Here is an 18,925-nt window from a genome sequence, read left to right on the forward strand (position 1 = left end):
AGTGGCTCCAATTGTGAGTCACATTATAGAGCTGAGGAGATTGACACAGAATAATATCAGATAAACGGCATTCTATGAGGTGGTGTGAGCCATCTGGTAGTCAGCATAATAAAGTGAAAGTAAATATATGAATAATTTAATGTGTAACAGTTTGGGAAGCTTCCCACACATACCCCTACACTGATTGTGTCACCATAAATAATATCCCAATAACTACTAATACTCTTAAGGGGCCTATCCATTACCTGACTTTGTGAACAATCCGGCCGAAACCAGGAGGTTTTGGTCGCATTGTTCACAAAGTCGGGTAATGGATAGCCGGCAAGGACCAGCGATGTGCGTGCACGCTGGGTCCTTGCCGTCCCCGACTATCTACTGAACATGCTCATCAGGTTCGGCATGCTCAGAGATAGGAGGTCGAACTCCTGCACTGAATGACGTTCAGTGAACGCTGCTCAGTGTGTGCACCACACCTCAGCGTCCTGAAGGGCTGAACGCTAGACGTTCAGTCTTTCAGGTCGCCTAGTGGATAGGCCCCTTTAGTAGACATAATTTAAAAAAATATATATATATAGTGATAATACACACATGGTTAAATGAATCTTGAACCACAATAGAATTTCTAATTTTATCAGCAATTGTTGAATGATTTATCTTACTACATTAGATGTCTTTAATGGCAATTCTGAAGGAAGCCATTATTTTAGATACTGCCAGCAGCAGCAACTAAACTACATTTTTACCATTTATTATCCGTAACTAATTTGAAATAGCAACAATTCTGCAACATTCATGAATATGTTGCAGTGATGGCAATAACATTATATTTCAACATAAATGGTAATAAGACTCTACCTATATGTATGTTATTGGGGAAAACTAATTATCATATAAATACCCTTCAGACGAGATATGAGCCACTTGGACGTCAGAGTAGCTTCAGTATATTTCACTGTGCTGATTTAATAAACCTCAAACACTTATTGTGCTAATAAGGGATATTTGGATCCGGGTTCAATAATACAATACTAATAACTCATCAAATCGAAGAGTATTGAGAATTGACGTTTGTGATTAATAACACATCTTTAATAAAGCTGTGTCTTTATCAACAATGATGGTTTTCCTGGCCGATTTCTACTAAGTGCACTTGTAATTAGTGGGGGTTTTGGGAAGTAATAAAATGTAACTTTTGGCATAGACAGGAATTATAAGACAATAACAGACGAGTTACAGTTAATAATCTAATCTACCAATATCCTGCTTTTGCTGAAATGTCCAATTATATATTGTGAATACACTCCCACCTTTTCTAGTTACATGGCATCACCCTATATTGTTTGAGACTTATTAGTGGACCTTGCTTTTTAAGTGTCTATTCACATTATTTCTAACTTTTTTTTGCACATACAGTACCATGTTTTGTTAATCAGTTTTGTTTTTTTTGTTTTGTTTTTTAACCTCTATATTTCACTGTATAATCCCTTTTGATTTGGGATAATTTTAGCCCAATATCAAATAATAAAATATAACTTAAGTCCCAATCTCTTTGTGCACCCATAAATACAACCCCTGACTCTTTCCCTTAAATTTGAAATAAACACCAGATTTGATAAATTTATGAGTGGTCCCATATAATAGAGAATACATATACAGTTCAGAACTTGGTTTTCAACAATGCCAAAAGGAACATGCATTAAATGTCTTTAACAAATAATTAAAAAAAATGGTTGACAATGGGCCAATTACTCCCAAATCCCAGGAAACAGACAAGAATGGTTTTTCAGGTAAATTATTTAAATCAAACTTATTTAAGTTGTCGGAACGACCATTGTCTGTCTCCCTGTGTTGGGGAGCAAGCGGACAAATGTTGTTTGCTCATATACGATACCAGTTTTTCTTTACAACCAGCCAACTATTTGGCTGGTTGGAATGATAATCTTTTGATGTGTGACCAGCTCAACCTGTATTTGTAATTTATATTAACAAATTACATGTTCATGCTTTTTGCATAGGTAAATCATGCATGACATATCCAATGTAGTACATATTTTACCTATGTGGCTGAGGTCTAAACAGCTACCTGACAATCTGCATGTATCCAGTACACTATAAATATGTAAACTTGCACATTTTAAGTTAAAATCATCTATTTTGGTAAAATTCATGACCTAAATTTATATGAATGTTAAAGTGGAAAGAATAATCAGTTTATTACTATTAGGTTTGACATTTCAAAGTAATAAACAGGTTATATTTACATAATTTCTGCAAGAATTTTTTACTGACAACCAGCTGATATAATAATCATGGAGCTTAGCAAAGTTATGTCATCTTTCAATGAGTTTTCACATCACTGGTATCTTTGTACATCTTGGAACAGGTATGCAATTGGGAACCCGGCGGACGTAAGCCCGACAGCCGGCTTCCCGACTGCTTTATCCTCGGCGAGGGTTAAATGACAGGCGTCTAATTCTAGATACCTGTAATTTTACCAACGCCGGGAGAACGGCGCCCGGCATCCCGATTGAAGTGATGCCGGGCGCCGCTGCGGACAGCCACGGGGGGAGGGTTAGGTTTAGGGCTCCCGGGGGGGACTTAGGGTTAGGCTAGGGGGAGGGTTAGAGTTAGGCACCCCTGTGGGGGACTTAGGGTTAGGCACCCCCCCGGGGGACTTAGGTTTAGGCTGCGGGGAAGGGGGGGGATTAGGGTTAGGCACCCCTAAGGAGGGTTAGGGGGGGTTAGGTTAGTTGATACTTACCTGGGGACGATTGGGATTTTCAGCCATGTCGGCCTGCCGCTGTCGGGATTTGTGTCCGGCGGTAATTCGTATGTATCCTTGGAAAACATCAAACAAGCTCCCAAGATTGTCCTGGGAATTTGTACTGTATCTCCCAATATAGTGCAAAACACCTGGTCTAATGTTAGGCCAGATAATAGGAAAAGTCTCAACATATGTAAATTAGCAGGCGGTTTCCTGGACTTTCACCTAAACATAGTGGAAGCCCTATCTTTTAGCCTAAACCAATACTACTATAAATAAAAGCTACCAATTCTCTACATCCTGTAGACCTAAGTTATGAAGTGTAAAAAGTGCACAAGTGCTGTGTTGAGTAATTGTCCCTATTTATCCGCCTTGCGTGTACAGCCATGGCCAAAAGTTTTGAGAATGACACAAGTATTGGTTTACACAAAGTTTGCTGCTTCAGTGTTTTTAAACCTTTTTGTCAGATGTTATCTTATACTGAAGTAAAATTACAAGCATTTATTGACAATTACATTACGTTTATGCAAAGAGTCAATATTTGCAGTGTTGACCCTTTTTCAAGACCTCTGCAATTCGCCCTGGCATGCTGTCAATCAACTTCTGGGCCACATACTGACTGATGGCCGCCCATTCTTGCCTAATCAATGCTTGGAGTTTGTCAGAATTTGTGGGTTTTTGTCCACCCACCTCTTGAGGATTGACCACAAGTTCTCAATGGGATTAAGGTCTGGGGAGTTTCCTGGCCATGAACCCAAAATGTCAATGTTTTGTTCCCCAAGCCACTTGGAGCATCTTGCCATAAGGCAAAAGTGATAACTATCATGCTGGAAAAGGCATTGTTCATCACCGAACTGTTCTTGGATGGTTGGGAGAAGTTGCTCTTGTAGGATATTTTGGTACCATTCTTTATTCATGGCTGTGTTCTTAGGCAAAATTGTGAGTGATCCCACTCCCTTGGCTGAGAAGCAACCCCACACATGAATGTACCATATAAAATCACCTCTGAGTTGCAAAAGATGTCCCATATAGGCAGAGTTCTGATCACCACCACCTCTCAAGGAAAACTGTTCCTCAGCCCTCTATGCAGGGTAATGTTGAAAATCATATAGTACTGTACATATTTTGTTAGTAAAACAATATGTATTTTTATATGTTGGCATACGGTTAATGCACAAATTAATTTTTTCTACTTTCATAAATGATCCCTATGGTCTCATGTTTATCTGCTAGGATGTGCCTCCGTTCTGTTACATACATCAAATTTATAGGTAACATTCCCAGGAATCTTAAATGAATACTTGGGGACTTATGAATTGGTTGCGAGCTGTAGATTCTGCGGGAACCAGCTTGGTTTTCTCTTTAAAATAATTGCCACTTTAAAATATGGGAAGACTCGCATGAGTTCCCGCAGCAGCTGCAGCTCGCAACCTATTACATAAGCCCCTTTGTGTTGCTACAAATGCTCTATAAAGTTTCACCTTCAAAAAGGACAACTATGGCATACCAAACAAATCCGATAACACTTGTGCGCCAATGGAGGAAATTTTGCTCCATTGCCAACTTCATCCACTATAGATTAATAATTTCTACTTACTATACTGCCCCTTTACTTGTCAAACATACTTAACATCTCTAATGTTTCTAATCCCTATTGCCTATCTGGCTACCTGCACATCCTCCTCCTTCCACCCTCACAACCCATAATTTTGTCACCATCAATGACAAAATCAATGCCATTCATATATTCAGATACTGTCTCATGCCAAGTCCCACACTCTCCCTCCCAACCCACTCTGCGTTCACTACAGTGACCATAGGTTAAGACATCAGGGGTGGGCAATAAGTGGCCCTCCAGCTGTTGTTGAACTACACATACCAGCATGCATTGCAACAGTTTTTGCTTGGTCAAATAGCAAAATGGGATGTGGTGTTCAACAACTGCTGGAGGGCTGCTTATTGCCCAGCCCTAGGTTGTCATATCATCTCAGCCCACATCTATCCCAACTTCTCTGCTCCACCTCTCTCACTATATGCACTTCCCTTTTAATCTGTCTCCATTTTCACATGCTCATCTTAATCCTAAATAAATAATCTCAGACTCTCTACGCCCTATATATGTCTCCACCTCTTTGTCTACAGACTGCTTGAACTATTTGTGTTCAACTAAATATCTGACTTTCTCTACTCTCTCTTCATTCTTGACTCTACAATCTGGTTTCTGCACTTACAAAATTGGTCAGTAATCTACTTACAGCTAATGGTTACTTCTCCATACTCAACCTCAATGACTTATGTGCTACTATCAATACTGTTGATCACCCTACTATCCCACACATCCTTCACTCCCTAGGCCTTTGTGACGCCATTCTTCCTGGTCCACTTCCTACCAATGGAATCACTCTTTTAGTGTCTCTACCTATGGACATCCTACCTTTTGCTCTCACAATCTGTTGAGGTCCAACAAGGCTTGTCCTTAGCCCTCTGCTTTTCTCACTGTACATATCTTCTCTTGGGGAGCTTATTAGCTCCATTCAACCTTCAATACCACCTCTACGCTGACCATACCCAAATCTACTCCCCTCTACCCTCTCCTCTTTTTTACTAAATGTTGTAACTATCCATCTGCAATATACACATGGATGTCCCAAAGCTACCTTGAGTTCCAAATGTCCAAAGCCGTGTTTCTTCCTCCCAGAGTTACCACCTTATAAACTAAAGTGAGCGCAGAAAGGGTGAATTTACGTTAAAAAAAAAATTGGCATTGTGCAGAGTTGACCACATATTGGATGCCCCTGCATTTCATGCGTGCAAATGTTTGCCCATATGTTGAGTAGTACATGTGTGGCGCACAGGAACCTTATCTGAATACTTCGTTTGGCAATCATCATTATCATCCGTGCGCACTTGCACTAGCCCAGTGGTTCCTAAACTCAGTCCCCAAGAGTTCCCAAGGCACATTAACAGTCCAGGTTTTCATGATATCCATACTTAAGCATAGGTGACTTAATTAGTACCTCATTTTGATTATACCATCTATGCACAAGCATGGATATCCTTAAAATCTGGACGGAGTTTGGGAACCCCTGCACTAGCCTATTCCTGGTGCAAATGATACCTCTTCGGTCATAAGTATAGGTGCAGCTGAAATGTACTTGTACATGCTCGGTTTCATGTGCAGTGTGAAAACACGTGAGATACAGTATGCGCCATAAGTAGGTTTATGTTCATCTCTGCCATTTGAAAAGTTGTCATTTACATTCCATGAAGCTACTTCATATACACAGCCCCCACACAAACATTATATACTAGCATCATAACATTATTATCTTATAATATTCTGTTAACTTAACTAAGGGAATCTTCAAACCATGTTTTGTACAGTAAACCGTTGTTAGTTTTTAATAAATCTTTTGCTAATGTTAAATTATCCTGTAAACATCTCTATATGTATATAATGGCCTACTTATAGCAATCTATATGTGAAATATGCTTTCTCTCACTATAGACAGACTTGGGAACGTAATCCGCTTTCTTACAGGAAAAGCATCACTGAACATGAGGGAACACTGTACAGTATTTTCCGACATAAGTTTCTCTCCTTCCAAACACATTACCAATTATTTAAAAGCAAATCGAGAAAAGAACCTACAGTGACTAATACTAATCTTAAGTATTTTTTTTACTGTGTCACTAAAGCTTTGTATTAGGATGGAGATGTTCAAGATATATGATACTGTTCACACAAAGAGCTTATAAATAATGTATATGTGTTACGTAAGACTGGCGCTACTACTGGGTAAACCTATTTTGCTATAAGATATGTTAGAGGATGCCTAGAACAATGTATGTGTAATATAAAGATATATTTACACAGTGGTGGCTTTTTGCAAGCTGCTGCTTCTCGGCGGGTTTGACCTCAAAATTTTAAAGCTGCAACAATATTAAATGCTAAATACATTGGGCTTTGCCTTTAATATTTATATGCTTTAAATTTGGAGATCAGACATGTTGAAATATGGAGCGCACTACTGTGCAGCTTCAATGTCTTCCCTTCAGCGAAGTAACTTTCCCTTTACCAAGATGGCCACCGTTTGGTCTAATGCACATACACAGTGCCATCTTGTCACTGTGTAAGAGCGCCACAGTGGAACATAGAAGTGTTCCAGATAGCTCCAGAGAAACACTCCTTTTATGCTTTTATAAGCTCCAAAAGGGCACAACTACTGGTTATCCTTGCACCACTGCCTGATGATCTATTTGCGTTGCTCAAGCTCCGCTCTGTGCCGGACTCAGTATATAACTGAGTACGACTCTACAAAGATACCACTATACAATAAACCAAAGTCCTGGTTAAGTCATGAGATGTTTAGTGCAATCTGCTGATCACTGGTGAATACTATTTACTATGCTTATTACCGCAAAATAGTACACACACACATCCACAAGTTATGGGCTCTGGTACCAAAAACGCCAGGCACCCAAGCTGTGTACCTAGATGCCATAGACGCGCATCAGTGCAGAAGAGTGACACAATGTCCAGCACAAATGTTTCAGCACAGTGTCAGTACTGTTATTAAAGAAATATCAGTGAAGCTGCACACCTATGTCAATATGCTGCATGTACACAGAAACTGTCCATGATGCATTTCATTAAATTGAAAGGTGCAAATTTAAAATGGAGATGCATATAAAGTGTGAAATGTTGTGGAACATTAGTTAAGCAAGGTGACAGTCCGAGCCCAGATAATGTAGAAAGAGTCATAGGAACAATAGGTATATTCTGGCATCTCTGCAGGCACCATATGACGATAGGGGTCTTATGAGAAGAGTTGGTCTGAGGCATGTGTTATATAATACCAAGTTGCGTTAATGCATACGTATGAGTGACTATATTGAAAAAATGATGTCCATATCGCAGCAGTTAAAAATCTGTAGGAGACCATGTAAATGACAAGATCGCTATAGCAATGCTATAGAATTTAAAACCTGAATTTGATTTCCTGGTAAGAGACATTTGAAGCTAACACAGCCAAGCTAACTACAGAAATTGTCAGGCCAAAACTGCCACAGTTCCAAGAATGTGTGCCAGGTGAGTTATATGCTGAAAATACTGCATTACATACTAAAAGTCAAAAGCCCAGAACATACAAATATTATGTATGTATTAAGATAGGAAACAAAGCAACAATGTAAATTGAAAAATATGAATGCTATGCAAAGTAATAAATGTACCTGCAAAGATGAGTCGACATTGAGTGTCACAGAAGTGATTGTAGGTATATTGACTCAGGTGCTACTAGACATTTCAGCTACAATGAGGAGTGGTTCACTGCATTGAACACGTGTGATTTTATAACAATTGAATGAATTGGAAATTAAGTGTTACAGTTAAAAAAAAAAAAAAAAAGTTGGGACAGTCACCCACTTGAAAACTAAATGTTACAGAAATCCAAGATGCCCTTTATGTACCATATCCTATGGGAACAAATCTCATAGCTATCCGAGTCCTAGAGGAAAAGGTTACAGAGTCCAGGCTGCAAAAGGAAAGAGTATTGTGTGGAATAAATGATGAACCGTAATAGCAACAGGTATCCAATGCCGTCAATGATTAGTCCTTGACACACAACAGTGTTTTGCGATGATGAACTTTGATTCACAGTCTATGGAACACTGGCACCTTGGATAGATCAATGTCCAGAAACTTCTTAATGGGATGGTTTACAGGAATATCAGTGACTGATACAGAAAGGCCTATGTGTGAAAGATGTATAACAAGAAAACAAAGCCAGTGTCCATTTCCAGAATCTGCAAGCAGAGCTTAGGCACCCTTGGAGTTTGTGCCCTACATGTGTGTGGTCCGATGAAAGTTAAATCAATAAATGGATACAGATACTTCATGACATTCATCGATGGTTTCACAAGAATGACACACATTTCATTAAAGAAAAGAGTGAAGTGATGAAGAGACAGTTGCAGACTACAAGAGATTAGTTGAAAATCAAACCGGTCTCAGACTGAAAGTCTTGAGGTCTGACAATGGAGGAGAATATCTCAACAAAGATGTAGAAATCTTCCTAAAGAAGCATGGCTTTGGGCATCAATTGACCATTGCATATACACTAGAGTAGAATTGTGTACATGAATGTAAACATTGTACATTAGTAGGAAGAGCCAGATTTATGGTAAATGATGCAGACCCAAACAAACGTTTTTAGGCGGAAACCGTGTCTACAGCAGTTTATTTGAAGAATCCTGCTTCTACAGTTGATTCTGTTTTGCATGCAGATGTGGCCGTGACTGCGTCTTTTGCCACGCCTGTGGAAACCATCTCTGTGCGTCTTTAGACCCACCATCAAAACTTGTAGCAGCCCTATGGCAGGTGCAGTGTCTCCATCTGAGTGTGGTGTTGTGTGAGCGGTTGTGCATCTTTAGATGGAGTCGCTGTCAGCAACATGACCGTGTCTGCCTAGCCACACACCTGTTACCTTCCTGTAATGCGCACTCAGATCTATACTCAATACTCTAAAATAATTGGCTGCGCACTCAAAAACACTCATGTAGTCCCACAGAAATGTCTAGACATTAAAAAATGTATTCAGCATTCAACAATCAGCATATTGTGTCACAAAATATTACAATCTAAATATAGAAAATTCATCCAGTTAAAGTATCACTTTGTAGCAAACTGTTGCAGTCAAAAGAAATGTAACTGTATAAACATTAAAATATATATGGCTCCAATGAGAGTCTCGGTATAGTGAAAGAAAAAGATAGGCTATTGTTTGTATAGCTTGGTTGTATTTGAGTCAAGCTGTAAGGTGCAAAAAATATAAAAAAGAGAAGTTGCCTTGTATAAGCCTACTCACAGTCTCAATCTCTGTAGGAGAGCCCCCGGGGATATATATATATATATATATATATATATATTCCGGATCCATATTATGTACAGTGGGGAGATAATCTTGAAGTGTGGAAAACGGCAATATCCCAGATTGTTGTGGTGCGCTCTCTGGTGCACCAGAGCGGTGAATGCTGGCAACCAACGATCTTTCCGTACTGGCTGTGGGTATCACCGGATATCTCTGTCCACGAAGTGAGATTAGTAACTGACGAAGGTGTCCAGAGACACTGAAACGCGCTGAGCAGTTACAAACAAACAAACATACAGTGTGGAGGAGAGACGCCCTGCATCAGCACATAGCTGACTACAACATAATACCAGCTTTCCCACAAGGTACAAGGGTACAGTGCACATGTGGTCCAGGACTTATCTCACTTAGCGGACGGAGATATCGGATGATACCCACAGCCAGTAAGGAAAGATCGGAGTTGCCAGCGTCCACCGCTCTGGTGCACCAGAGAGCGCACCACAACAATCTTCGATATAGCTGTTTTCCACACTTCAAGATTATCTCCCCACGCGATACTGTACATACTATGGATCTGGAATATATATATCCCCGGGGGCTCTCCTATACAGAGAGAGATTGAGACTGTGAGCAACTTCTCTTTTTTCTGTTTTTTGCACCTTACAGCTTGACTCAAATACAACCAAGCTATACAAACAATAGCCTATCTTTTTCTTTCATTATACTGGGGCTCTCATTGTATCCATATATATTTTATTGTTTATACAGTCACATTTCTTTTGACTGCAACACAGTTTGCTACAAAGTGAAACACTGTTTTTTAACTGGATGAATTTCTATATTTAGATTGTAATATTTTGTGACACAATATGCTGATTGTTGAGTGCTTAATAGATTTTTTAATGTCTAGATTGTATTACATTTTTATATACATTTCTGTGGAACTACATGCGTGTTTTTTAGTGCGCAGCCAATAATTTTAGAGTATTCACTTTGAAGATTTGGCACTTCTTGATTGGCAGCTGCACTCTACTAACATGTTACATTGGTAGCTCTAAAGGACAGTATATATATATATATATATATATATATATATATAAAAAAAATTCTCAGATCCATACTTCCTACATCCAAATTCATTCTGCATCTCCATGTGGTAACAATCGGAACGCATGCGCAGTACTTTAAAACATCAACCAACTGCGTGCATATTGGCCTAGAGTGTGACTCAGCATCAGGCCCTTTGAGTGCAAATGCACCCACATAAAGATTGGAAAATGCCCAGCTTTGCACTGAAGTGCAAGAATTAAAATTCATTTGGACTCAATCATCTAAGCTTAAATGGTCTGGCGTTGGTTCAGAAGGCACATTTAAGCCTTGGATTAGGGATGCAGAAAACCCTCGTATTTTTAAATAGGAAGTATTTAGTACCATGCAGTTGTAATCTTCTCTGATTTTAAAATTAGGCAGGCCGCATAATCAAGCCTACTGTTCAGAAAACCAATCTAGATGTGAAGAATAGTATTTATTGTAATAGTAGAAGAAATCGGTAAAACTAATAAATCAAACAGGATTCAGAACTTGACCGCAGATCTTATGATGGCAGGTGTAGGTCAGAGTCCTTACCATTGATGCTGTGCTGAGGGGAGGAATATAGTAGCATATTTTTGCAGTGGACCATGTAGAAATTAAGGAGACTGCACTATGACCTACCCAGGGTGGGTTTGGGAAGCTACTAAGGAAGTATTTAAGATGTTCAGTTATGCTGATATCAGGCTGACCACTAGATGGAGCTTATACAGAACAAACTATGAAAAACAATGCTGAAAGCATGACATGCATTTATGGGGCACACTTTGACAAATGTAATATAACACCTGAGTTATGCAAAAAGGGACATTTGTAATAATAATTTGTAATACTCTCACAATAAAATTTAATTTTAAATAAGACTATAGTGACATTGTTACTGTTTTAAACATGCATATGTTTTTTGTAATAAATAATCTTATTGATTGACCGCAGCTTTATTATATTTTGTTCCTGTATATGGGTATGGATTAACAGATTGTCTACCTTTTTGCTCTCTATGTCTAGATAGACACCAGATGTTAGACAGTCAATAGGTTGACTGGGACAAAAGGCCGATACACTAAAAGTCAACCTAAGTATGTCAACATGAAATTGGTCGACATGTGATTTTGTTTTTTTAAGCCCTAATCTTCACCCTAACTCTCCCCTTGGTGCCTAACCCTCCCTCCCTGGTTCCTAACACTCACGTCCCTTCTAGTGCCTAACCCTCCCTCCTGGTGCCTAACCCTAACTGTCTGGGTAAGTGCTTAACCTTAAAAGAACAAAAATACATGTGTCAACCATTTTTGTGTCAACCTTTTGACCCTGTCGACCATTTGTCCCTGTCGACTTATTGACTGTTCAACATCTGGTGTCTATCTAGACCTTGTCTACCTTTTTTTTTTACTGTATCTATAGTCCAGCACCCCTGTTATATATGGGGTTGGGCTTTACACCACCTTTTAATAGATGTGGCAGTCATCACTGACTTATATTCGATTAGCTGATAAAGTTGTTACAAATAACAGTATAATAAAAACAGGATTTTGGTACTTACCAATAAATCCATTTCCCTATTCCACTTGGGATACTGGAGCTTATACACTGGGCTATAGATGGGTGTGTGAGTCGGGCCTGGTACATTAAATTTTCAAGACGTGTAGCTGGCTCCTCCCCCTCTATACCTCTCCCGAGCCCAGTTTTGATAACAGAACCGAGAGGATAGAGAGCGGAGACAAACAAGATCCCCAGAGAAGGAGGAACTAACTGAAAAGACAACCGGAGGGCTGAAATAGGCACAGAAAGAGAACCCAACTTTGCAGAGAAGAACCTGCAGCCAGAAACCAAAAACCCATGGCAGGTAGAGCAGCACTGGACAGGCGTCCAGTGTCCCCTGTGGAATTGGAGAAATTGATTTATCGGTAACTACTAAAATCCAATTTTCTCCTTTATCCATCAGGGGACATTGGAGCTTATACACTGGGGACGTCCCAAAGCTGACCCCTCCCGGGTAGGAAAGGCTGTGGAGGAAGTGGAACTCAAGGAAGAACAAGAACCTAGAGCCGCACTTAAATCTAAAAACGGACACTCCATGCCGGCTGCCCACAAGATCCCCACCAAATGCAGTGCATGAGCAGAAAAAGAATCAGGGAAGGCATAGTCCAATGCAAGCACATTGAGAACCACAACAAAAGGAGCACCAGCAGCAGTCCAGCCCCATCTGGAGATGCACAGAGTACAAATATAATATCATGCAAACAGAAGTAGTACCAGAATCAGATGCTGTAGAAAAATCCCTAACCCGAACGGGAAGAGGCCTACCTAGCTGGCAATGGAAGCACCCACGGTGAAATGACCTGGAAGTCAGCCACCTGCCAGGCCCAACAGCTGACAGAATGTAAAATATATATATATTGACTAAGAGAAAAAGAGAGGGACCAGGCCGAGGACCAACCTTAATCCCGACCGAGCTGGATAGAAGACCCTGTCTGTCACAGAATCAGGAGCCTGGAGATGGAAGAACCGGTAACAGAACCAATCCAAGACAAAGAAATTGAATAGGGCATTTTTTTGAAGCCTGAGCAAGGCCAGGCAAGATCAAAAAACTCCCAGGAGTGAATGGTGAAAAGAACGTCCAGAAGATGAAGATGACAAAATTAAGGCACTCATCCAAAGCAATTTGAGAGGTAGCAAGGCACGAGTGTGCGCAGTCGCCACCCAACACGTATGCTGAATCCTAAAAGGAAAAAGAAAACCAGCCTCAGGGATGTAATGGCGTTCTAGTCATCTGGAAGGAAATTGGGGGAACCAATTTCCAGATAGAGAAGAACAAAAACCCAGCTGTCGTGGTAGCAACCACTGTCATTCAGCAATTAGCTCTAGAAGGACCATCAGAGGCATGGCTCCGAAGCGAAGGTAGTAAGGATACTGCCTTTGAACCTCTATATACCCCTGCCTATACCTTCTAATATCCTTCCTATAAACCTCTAAGGATGACACTAATTTGCATACGCAGTCATCCAGTAAATAAAGACTCCAGACCTAGAACATGTGGTTCCAAAGCACGAAGTATTATTCATGTAAGTTACACGCTATGATCCTCATATAATCTTAGCGCAAAGAGATTTTACAGACCCAAGTACAATTATACATGCACAGCGCTCTCTGGTCCAGATGTTAGGCATCAGCAAGAAACCCCTCGTCAATCAGCATTCAGCACAAAGACTAGGAACCCAGGGTCAGAGCACACATATTTATACCCCCCAGAAATAAACAACACAATAGAGAAGTTTGTTGCTAATACCATTGGTCCGAAAGGAGAGGGCATATGTTACAAGGCATTTAACAGGTTGATTCAAATAGACACAACCCAGCCTCGAACAACTGGGAGTCTCTGGTTTCCTGCCTCATGCAACATCCTAACAGTTGTTCATATAATGTACATTTTGTTGCTTGAAGTCTCTGCGGTCCATAAGTTGAGAATGCATGATGCGATCTCCACACCGATGGTACCGGAATACTGTTGAAAGAGTACGCATCAGTACAATGCCAATCACGGCTTACTTATCATGTATAAAACCTAAGGTACCAAATAATCTTTATTTCACAGAATGAACAAACTTAAATCTTATACTTTAAAGCTTATTAAACCTTTTATGTGAATATGTAATGTGTAAGTATGCGGGGTGTGATGTAAAGACGCTAGTTAACTTGGGGCAGATGCGTGAGCATGAAGCTAATAAACAGCGTTTTCATACAGGATCTTAATAATTCGCTAATATGCGATTAGTTAACAGCGCATTTGTGCGTATTAATGTGTGTATGAGAAATGGTGCACTTAAATCTCGCTTAAACTAAGTGAACACCTAGCTGTGTCGAATGCTGAGCCTTATAGTTCCATGACTTGCTCATTCCCCAGCAGCCCCCACCCTTTTCAGGCTCCAAAATACTGGTCTTTGTTCTCCCAGGGCCTGTGTGGATGCAAATTAGCACAGCTACAAGATCCAAACCTCAGATAACACTCTTGGCTTTGAAGGTATTTTATTGTAGGAAGCCTGCTAATGTAAGGTGCTACAAACGACCCTCTTGCTGTATTTGAGCAGGGCCACCTGGAGTGAGAGCAGACGTTATGTCCATGAAGCTTGTCTACACAGGCTAGGTGTCACGTGGCCATTTGCTCTGTTTAGCTAATGCAATCCAATTTTGACATACTGTACAGCCATTTCTGAAATATATCCTTTAGGGGAATTATAATAATATACACTTTATCCAGAGCACCCAAACTACGTAAAGTCATGAAATGGGCTTTTGATGAATCGCCGTAACTTATGGCGATGGTCACAGATGCAATCGCATGATGCTAATAGTAATATCGCCACATGTACTAAAGTGTGAGTTTATCTAAAATGGCACTTAGGCGGTCATTCGCAAAATGGCGATTTCATTTCCAAGATGGCGTCTTGCGGACAGTCGCAAGATGGTGTCAATGCGATTCAATTTTAAACTGATCTTGTCTCAGCCAATAATCCAGCTTCGACAGTAGGTACAGAGAAAAAGTCGGAATTCCCAAACCGTAGGAAGTCGTGATGTAGGAGTGAGTCCTGAAAAAAAAAACCAGCCAATGTCTGTGCTACATCTGTCTGAAGCTGAATGTCAGCTATGCAGTACAGCAAAGGATCTCTAAACCCCAAGCAGACACAAGTCTAGGACTCCCTTGGAAGGGCAAACTTGGTGAACTATAGAGAACTTACCAAAACACCAGCAAGGAATGTCCTCAATAATGAGTATAGAGTATGAAGGTGGTAGAACTGACATCAAAAGATCCCAGGAGATTGGAACTGCAGACTAAGCAATACAAGTGCATGAGCCCAGTAGGCTATGGGTATCTATACCTACTAAGGTGGCACCTGAAACCGGCCACTGTAATACTCAGGGATAGAGAGAGGCCAAAATGGATTAATGAGCAATGAGGATACACTGACAATCAATGTATATCTGGCAGAACCCTTAGAAACAAACAACTATCAAGTAGATTACTCGAAAAGGGAGACTTTGTCCCAGCCCTGCTGTTCCTTCTAACTAGCCCATCCCCAGCAAGGAAAGGTGTATCGTAGGGAGGTTCTGTGTTCCCAGTCCTCCCTGTCATGGGTAAAAGAAACCGTATGCATGGAGAATCTGTGAAAAGAGGCTCAGCAACCTCGGATTTTACTGCTCACCCGGAGAAGGGCAGGTTTGAAGGTAACTCTCCGCATGATGTTTAAGGCAACCAAACCACCGTCTATGTTGAATCTATGTAGCTATATGAACATAGACACCCTTATACAGACTGACCTTTAGTAATGGATGAAAAGGAGGCCTTCTCCACATATGACTATAGAGGAAAAACCTCACCTAAGAGTCACCTGGTCACCGAGAGGATAAACTGAGAGTAGACCGGTCTGGTTGCGGTTGGATTCAGATCTACCTTATACCTGGAGTGGAGTTGCTTCAGCAAGAAACACATTCTGTGTAGATAAACTGGCATAAATGTTATAGCAAAAGTAACTGCTTTGCCCCTGGAGACACACATGGCTAATGAATAGACCACACTGATGCTGTACCAAATAAATGTAAATATTGTGTGTGTGTATATACACACACATTATATATATATATATATATATATATATACACACACAAAGCAGTGCACAGCTAGAGAAGTAGAGAAACCCAGTAGCATGGTACCAACACCAAAGTGAGTAACGGGTACCCTCTAACCCTAGTGGGCATGGAGTGACAGATCATATTTAGTACAATATGCATATACATGGTAATAGAGATCCCTGCACCGGGGAACAGACTAAACTGTAAATTGTCCTCCTTGTAGGAGGGATAAGGAAAAACCTCTCCCCCAACAGAGAAGGAATGGTTTTAAAAACTCTAAAATGGTTATAAAATTAATCTGCAGTGGTGAAGAGTTGACACACCGCTGAGGAAGACGATCTGTGGAAAGTGATGTTAGAGGATTGAGAGTTTAAACGTAAGTGTAAATTATTGGCTACTACCAGAGGTGAGAAAGGGGGCCCCGTCATAGATAGGAATCGAACATGTCCTCATGCTTTGCAGTCAGCCTACCAATGGAGCTACCTGCTACTACACACCTGTTGAGGTTGGTGTGTCTGTAGGCCTCAACATGTCTGTAAGGAAGTCCGATGCTTTATGTATGGAGCTACTGGTCCTGTGAGGTATAACCTTGTTATATTTGTGGAGTCTGAGAAGACAACAAAGCATCCCGGGAAAACCTCTCACAAGCACGGAGTGTGCAACTCACCTAGATAGGGCCGTGGTATTAAACACATGAGTTGAGCTCTGTGAGAGAGGAGCATTAACCATTACACTAACCAAGCTGCCCTATTGACACGTACTTTCTCCATCTTATGTGAGAGGGAGTAAAACACACAGGCCATAGTAGAGAGCCAAATTTCCTGAGAGGCCATATAGTTATTGAGCCATAGTACAATAGGCTAAATAGTTCAGTTCAAGTTAAAATTGGCCTGTAGACTCTAACATATAACCCTGTTAACAGTGACGGACATTGGAGCTCATTCAGACCTGCTCGCAAAATGCGGCCGCCCGCTGGCAAAAACGGGCTGGATATTTAAATTAAGCGCTCGCATTGCATCGTGTAAGGACGCCTTCTATGTTTTAGCGAGCTATGGCAAAGTGCGCTCACTAGTGTATAAAGATGCCCCCTTGCCACGCGCAACACACGTCATCTCCGGGAATTGTAGGATTAAATCGGTAACATCAAGAGCCGTCGGAGCTGCTCGCTGCCCTTGAGGTTGCCTTTCCCTGCCGAAAGCACTGCGAACAGTGTGGGCTGAAATACATGCAGGTGACTTGTACAATGACGCTACTTTGCTAATTATGCACGCCCTTTAAACTGCCTTTTGGTGGCCTGACATGCCTGCGTCCGCAACACCACTCCCCTGTTCACAAGCACCTTCCCCTGTTACCACCCATAAATGGCACTATCTGTCACTCAAAGCAGCGACCTGATAGTGGCTTAAGAGCAACCAAAATCTGATCACAAAGACTGGCTTGCGCACATGCACTGCAAATTATACACATGCGCAGACAGGAGAAAATTGCTCACAGCGAGCAACCGCACCTTAGCGACCGGGTCTGAATCAGGTCCATTGTCAGCAGTCAATATACTAATTGCAGAATCTTTTACACCGGGATGCTCTAACAGTTAAGATTGTACACAGAGAATAGACCTAAGAAGGAAGCAGTGGTGGTTTCAGTGTGCGTATCACGGCACAGTTATCACACCTGGTATTCCCAGGCGGTGTCTATTCAAGAACTAACCCGGCCTTATTCTGCTTAGTTTCCAATATCAAGTGCTTGTGGACACCAACCTCTTACAACCCCTGCAGTTACATTAACATTGCGTTAAAATGTAATTACCTTCAGGAAACAAACCCGGGCACCAGGGCATTGTAAGCGATGGTAGTGCCTCTAGCCCAATTAGCCACTAAAGCCAGCATAGATAGACTTAACTTATCACTCTGAATGTGAGAACATGCAAACTCCACACAGATTGATGTTCTAATGCTGTGGGGCAGTATTGGTAACCATTACACAATCCGCGCTGCCACTATGCCAGAGAAAACACACTGCCTTCACAAAGCTACCCTAGAGAGGGAAGAGGCATAGGCTAGTTTGTAGATACAGATAAGTGCGGAAAAAACCTTTAAAAGGAACCTGCAGAAGCACGCCCTCATGCTAGAGCATGTCATGCACAGTACAAAGGCGGCATTTTGACACAGAATGCACGCCTGGTGGAGGGAGGGGGATTTATAGAGGGGGGAGGATCCAGCTACACTTCTTGAAAATTTAAAGTGCCTGGTTCGACTCACACACCCATCTATATCCCAGTGTATAAGATCCAGTGTCCCCTGGTGGATGAAGGAGAAAGGGGATTTTCTTACACAATGCTGTACTAACCATAAATCAGTCTAATCTGCAGTATGCATATAATCTGGATGATAATGTTAGACAAATGCAGTAGCTGAAAAAATATGCTTGTCATTTTTATGTCTAGAATTGTACGTGCTTCACATTTCCCAAACAGTGATAGAATATTGTTGAAATGTAATACGCTAAGCACAGTTAAGCTTTCTCCAGATGTAATATTAAATGCTTTGTTTCCTGGCTTACAGATAGGCTCATAAAA

Source organism: Taudactylus pleione, unplaced genomic scaffold (genome assembly GCF_031769625.1).
Source record: "Taudactylus pleione unplaced genomic scaffold, aTauple2 ptg000005l, whole genome shotgun sequence".
Lineage (NCBI taxonomy): Eukaryota > Metazoa > Chordata > Amphibia > Anura > Myobatrachidae > Taudactylus > Taudactylus pleione.